We start from the raw sequence: 7,071 nt of genomic DNA, 5'->3' as shown, positions 1-7,071 counted from the left end.
GGAGGCCAGCCTGAAATATTAACCAATCCGCTCCTTAGGAATCCTGGTGGGTGGGGGAATCTTGCAGAAAGAGGAACGGAGGACCCAGGTTGGGTGACACGACATAACGTAGAGGGGTGTGGCATTAACCCTTTCGTTGCTGCAACCCAGCCGCGCATAGAATAGCAACAGCGGCATTTCTGTTTGCGTTATTATTACTATTGTTAATAACACATCGTCGTTGTTTGTCGCACAATTATTATTAGCAACGTATGTTGTTGTTGTTGTTGATGATTTATACATCGGCATTTCTTTTTCTCCCCCCCCCTTTCTTTTTCCCTTTCTTTCTTTGGGTTTTCAGATTGAAATTTTACAGTCACATATCCAACATACAACATAGAAACAAAATTCCAAAGAATCTCCTGGACTTCCCTCCTCCCCTTTGTGGCTCCTATTGTTAATCATTTCCTCCTGCATCTTTTATAACACGGGTGGCCAACTCTCAAGAGACTGCGATCTACTCACAGAATTAAACTGGCAGTGATCTACCCCCTTTTGGGGGGTTCAGGTCAATGTTGTTGAGCTTTTTTAGGAAGGAGGGGGGTGAAGGGCCGAAATGTTGAGCTTTCTTTTAGGGCAGCCAAAGTTGTTCAGCTTTTTGGGGAGAGCCACTGATCTACCAGTGATCTACCACAGACATCCAGTGATCTGCCGGTAGATCACGATCTACCTGTTGGACGTGCCTGTCTTATAATAATCCGAATTCTCTTACCTCTCTATTGTTTCCCCAAAATCACCATTAAACTACAAGTGTTATTCCGATACCTCTCCATTCTTTCTGGCTTCCCTTCCCACCGCCACATCGATTTCTAGCTACAACCCGGCCATCTGCCATAGAGATTCCTTCATTGCAGAGAGTTAGTCTACATGAGTCTGTTATAAGAATTTTGAGGTCATATCTATATATATATAATAATTGTTCATAAAACATGTACATGAATGTACAGGCACATGTCTGAAGCAGCACAGGAAGACAGGCCTTTCTGACACCATTTTGACTCTCTCTCTGACCAGGTGTTCCTCTGCAAGGAAGAAGTGGGGTGGGGGGAACCTTCTCATTGTCTCAGGAATTAAAGTGATAATCCCTGGCATCCTGATACCTGACTGCCAGACAAAAGGGTGTGATTAACTTGGCTGGGAAACAGGGAAATGTAAATATCTCTCAATTTTGTTGATTAGGTTTTGGGGGGCAGGGGGCAGGGTCCAGACTGCTCAGATTACTGCCACCAGACCTCCCCTTTCATGATGTACCTATGATGAATCTAGGGAGGGGGGTCTTGGGCTACACCCCTTCTGTGACATATGGATGATGCTTCTGGGGGGGTGGGCTGAAACCAATTTCAAATTTCTTTTTAAGGGCAAGACATCTTTGTTTGGGGTTCCTTCCTTGTTCTCCTGTGTGAGAGGAAGGACCCTGTTGCAACAGTTAAAATAAAAGTGCCTTGCTTCGTACGTCCTGGTTTGGTCTCTGTTATTTGGTGGGCAGGAGACGCTTAAATTCGTCTGCTTGCCTGGATCCTTGAGCTCTCCCTGGGTCAAGATCCATTTCTCTGGGTTCATAGGAACCAGCTTAAATTTTACAACAATTTGGCGACCACTTCGGGGACCCAGTTTTGCCTTGAGCTCCGGGTTCACTGAGGAAGGGGAGCCCAGCGCGCCCTTGCCTCTTTTGCAGGGGGGTAAACCAACCTCAGGACCCGAGGCACTTGGTAGTAATTGAGAGTCCAAGCGGGACCCCCAGGACGAAGCAACGTTTAAAGGGACAAGGCTGTTTTTTTTTCAGGAACCAGTTGGAAGCTGGAGACAACGGGATTCGACTGAAAGGATCGGTCGTGAGTATTAAAAGGGGACACCTTGGGTGAGCTAAGAACCACAGCAACTAAAAATCTATTTCTCCACTTGGACTATCCTTTTCTACTCTCCTCTTTGGACCTTAGTTGCAGCAAGGCTGCCAGGCACAGTTACAAGGTAGAACTGAGGTCCAGGGCAACAGTCTTTACGTTAAACGCAGAGCTCAGAAAGACTGTCCCAGCTCCCTTCTGCCAAACTGAGCAGAAGTCTGAGCAAACTGTCGCTTTTCTACCAATCTGGGAATCTGGCTATCCCAGCTCTGTTTCCTATTCCTCTGCTCTTAATCTTCGGGTGAAGACGCCCCCCTGCCATGGCAACCTTTGTTAGGTATGACCCATGACCAGAGATTGCAAGTGCGCCCGTTCCTTTCCTACTACTCTGTATCTCTGTATTCCTCAGTTCCGACCTGACATTGCGTAGGCAAGCGTTCAGTAGGATATGAGTCTAGTGTGTAAGAGGCAGGGAAGTTGCTGTGGAACCCTCAGGCAATTGATGACCAGTGGGAGGGTTCCAATAGGGTTTTAGCTGCACCAGGCCGCCTAGTAGTTAGTGCACGCGAACGGCAGGCAGGAACACCACTAGGACGTGGGGGTGAGTCATAGACTCGGGAAGTTAAGAGTGTCCAGGAACAGGGTCGGGGACCCGAACTGCAGTATAAAAAGGCTTAAGTAAAATGGGTGCAACCCACTCTAAGGAATTCCTTTCCCAGACTCCCAACCGAGGCAAAGCACAACTGAGGCTTGGCTCCGGTAAGGACTTTGAGGATGAAAGTCCACTCCAATTCGTTCTCTTAAATTGGCACGAAATCCCCGGGGCGGACAAGCTTGAAGGGAACCAATTGCAAAAACTTTGTAAGAAAAAAACACTGGGTCCGCTTTACTATGGACCACCCAGATGAGGGGAAATGGCTACCAGGAGGTTCCTTTAACATACAGTGAATCTCCGCTTTAAAATTAACCCTGGTGAACTCTGAATGAGAAAAGTTTTGTGAGGAATCCTACAAAGTATGTTATGGTATAAAATTATATATGTTTGCATGTTACATGTTGTCTGTGTTGTCTGTGAAGTGTATGTGCGTCTGATCCTTGTGTCTGCTATAGTTCATTGTTCCCCTTAAAGTAAATGAGAGATATAATCCAGGTTTAGGAAATTAGGGGTTTGTGTAAAATTTGGCCATGACACCCACAGACTGCCTTTTTTAAAGCATGCATAGTTTAAAATAATATAATAATAAGGCAAGCTTGCTTAAATAATCTTATGTAAGGGCTTGATCAACCCAAAAACAATGGCAAATATTTAAAAGAGTGGAGGTAGTGTGTAAAGGTTTGTTTTAAAGAGGCTGTAGAAGGCCATTTTTTCCTCTCCAAAAGTAAAAAGAGGGGGCAGGATGAAGGAAAATAAGAGTAGTAAGTTTGAAAATGCTTGCTCAATGCTTTGAAAATATTTTGAAACTTGAAAATGTTCACTTCATGAGGTGTGCAAATGTTGTTATTGAGAGAGGCTACAAAGGGGAGTCTTTCTCCAAGTGACTAGAGGAATATTGACTAAAGGAAAATTGAACAGCTATTCCTATAAAGGTGGTTTGTTTGTCAAAAGTAGAGCTTCCATAGCCAGGAATTGTCTATCTGAGTCTAGTTTTAACTTTGATTGTGTTGGACAGAAGGGTTATTGTCGGGCTCCTGATATCAGTCTCTTAAGGAAAAAAACTCATCTGCTAAAGGGTTCTGTATAAAGTTGGTATTTTCATTCAAATCTTGTGAATCCTGTATCTTAGAGGGTTAGACTAAATGACCTCAGGGTCCCTTCTAACCCCCATTTTAGAGCTATGTGAAAGGCAATGTGTCTGATGTGGTGATGGGTTGAAATTCAGCCCAGCTCTGCTTTCTGGCAAGGAAAGATTATTGGTTTTCAGAGTTGGAACAAGAGTGTAATTGTTGTTTTTGTGGAGTGATTATATAAGTTTTTATCACTTTCTCTATTAAGGGTTAAAGTTTAAGCACATATGAAAGTCTTGAACATTTCCCAATCTTTCTCTAGAGAGTAAAAGTGGGGTGTATGTGCATACCTACCCCTTTCTGTACAGAAAGGGGGAGCGGGAAGGGAAAAGGGAGATTGTAACCTTGAAAATGTTTGTTTGTGAACTCATAATATTTAAGGTCTGTGTCACAAGGGAGCCATGTGCTCTGTATGTAATGTTTCACCATGTGACTATGGAATATGGTGTTCCTTCTAGGGAAATGTTATTAAAAGTAGAGGATCCATAGCCAGCAAATGTCTATCTGAGTCACTTTAACCTTGATTCAAATGGACAGAATGGTTTTAGTAAGGAAGTAAATTCCCTCTTAAACTGTTTATCCAATCTTAAGGTTTGCTAAAGGCTTCTATATAACGTTGGTACTTTTAATCTTCCCCTTCCTTATTTTTCCCTTAGTACACACATGTGCTTCCGTGATAGGGCATAGCCTGTGTTTCCTTCCCAGTCAGGCGTCTGTACTCAAATGTATGTGTATCCTAAGGGCAGTGATAGTGTTGAGATCCCCATATTTCAGAAGGGGTGGACTAGATTACTCAAGATCCCTTCCAACCCTTTCCAAACTTGCAAAAAGGAGGGAGAGAAAATGTGTTTGTAAGCACTGAAAAGTGAGTTTCTGTGTAAAATCTAACCCTATTTTAAAATCTACTCTTTCCCCTTCCCTTCCTTTATTCAGATGGTAATTTTGTCAAGAGGTGCAGCACTTTAAAAAATGGTACAATAGACTGCCGAATCATGAACTCTGTACATGCACAGAGGCTATGTCAGCTTGAAGAGGAAAATAGAGGAGAAAAATGAGGTTTTAACTAAGGGGCGAAAAGGTTATAATCTGCTCATGAAATATTATTCAAATTTCTTAATGTAAAGCTTTGAACCACTGAGGGAAAACAACCTCATGTGTGTTACTGGTCCATCAAGGTTAAGTGGTTGCCAAGTTCCAAAAATCTTAACATGCCAGATTCTTTCCACAGGTATAAATAGCAGAGTACTACTATAAGTCTGTCTCTTGAGTAGTTTATAAATTAATTAAGAGGTTCAAGGTTATGCTTTGCACATGAAACTTAAATTTAAATTTCCTTATGTAAAAATAAATAGATAAAGAACCATTGAGAACCATCAACTGTTTAGAAGCTGCCAATTCCAGTTCAACATGCAAAACTCTGTACATTTTAGGAACATTTCCTGACTGATTTTCACATGAAATAATTTTCCCTTTCCAGCAGAATACTGAGATTCAGGGTGTGGAGAAATTCTTTCAGAACCTTAATGCAAAATTATCTCCCAATGGGGGGGGGGGGGAACGCCACCTAAACAAGCCCCTCCACACTTGGAAATTCATAGAAAATTGCTGTCTACCAGTTGACAGACTATGCAAACAAAAGGCTCCATTTCTTTCCTAGCAGGTACTCAGGATGGATACTTATCTCCCATTTGCATTTCACCCCGAAGCATTACCCTATGTTAATATAACCCTCCCTTTTCTAATGTAGCAATGATTGAGTGTTTTGCCAATTCTTTTCTTCCACAGCAAAAAAAAAAAAAAAAAAAGTGAGGAGTGAGGAGATACAAACAGTAATTTCATTTCTCTTTGGCGCTTCTCTTTAGCTTATAAATAATCTGCTTCCATTTATTATATCAGTTTTTCCATTATGTCTATGAAATTATTCTAACAATAACCAGGTAAAAATTGTTGTGTGAGTGGTAATCTAAATTTTATTTTGTTTTATTTTTGTATCTTTTTTTTTTTTGGTATTTCTACTTTTTCTTTCTGTACATACAAATGTAGCATCTAAGTCATTCTTTCCTGTAAATAATAATAATAATAATCCCTTTCAAACAAGATACATGAACCTCAAAGAGAATTCAGAACCACATAAGGAAAATGTTAATAACTTATCGATTGTGTCCTAATTAACAAAATTTTTGTCCTTTGTTTCCTCCACAGCCAAACTAGGTGAAGTAAATTAAACTGACTGAGTAGACAATAACAGCAGTAATTAAATAACTATGATCTTATATTATTTGCAGCTCCCCAAGAAGAAATTTCTAGAATATTCTCCCCTTTCTTGACTATTTATCACTATTATTTTTTAACTAATTATATCTTCAGGCCCCAACCCCCTGCAGGCCTATTTTCAAAAGGATGTTTTACAGGAAACCAAATTGACATTTTATCTCTTTGATCACAACCTAAGAAGGAGGACCTAGAAAGCTATAACGTTTCAGCAAGGTTTAGAAGTGCTGTTATAGAAGTACTGTTAACTTCCTCCCAGTGACTCGAAGGCAGACAAGAAAACCCCCTTGTTGGAGATACATGCAAAAGCAGCAAGAATTATCTCAAGTTCACCTGATTGCCTCAAGATATACAAATGGCGTATAATTAATAATTTGAAGGTTTTGTGCATTATGTGTTATATAGGAATACTGAAATGTGTCAAATGACTTTGGGACAAAGGGGGAAAGTGAATTGCAAGGACATTCTCTCTCCTTGACCTCAAGACTCTGTGCCCTAGGATTTAAAAGCAGCCGGAATTGTCTCAAGATCATGATGGCCTCAAGACATACAACTGATATATAATTATTAGGTCTTATGTTGCGTGATATTCGACAGAAACATTGAACTATGTCTGACAGTATGTTATTTCCACAAGGAGGGGGAGGTGAACCAATTTTGTGTTTAATTGTTGGGTTTTTTTTAAAAAAAAAAATGTATAGTGTCCCAATGTTTTTTTTTTTTGTATTATTGCCATGCATTGTATGCCTTTTAAAGGATCAGGATATTGCATAGTTCAGTATTTAGATTAGATCAACTTATGACCACATTTTCTTGTCCCACCTGGCACTCTGCAGTGTGCCAACCTTCTCTACACATTTTTTAAATTTGTTTTTACTCATTTTACCAAGAATAAGCTCCAAGATCCATGAAACACCAGATAAATGAAGGTATTTATGTCTTGATTTAACAGGAATGATCCCTTTTAGAGTTAAATTTGACTAATTTGGACATGTTTTATGGGGCTGTATAAATTTTAATTTGGCTTCAGTTCTAATTGGGCAAGTGTATCCAAGGTGCAAGTAGCTTTCTTCCTTTAAGAGCAACTGGGCAACTCCCTACAGTGCAAGGCCAGAGCCTATAATAAAGGCCCATA

Source organism: Zootoca vivipara, chromosome Z (genome assembly GCF_963506605.1).
Source record: "Zootoca vivipara chromosome Z, rZooViv1.1, whole genome shotgun sequence".
In the NCBI taxonomy this organism is placed as follows: domain Eukaryota; kingdom Metazoa; phylum Chordata; class Lepidosauria; order Squamata; family Lacertidae; genus Zootoca; species Zootoca vivipara.
The sequence above is the reverse complement of the archived record's forward strand: the minus strand, read 5'-3'. Positions refer to the sequence as shown.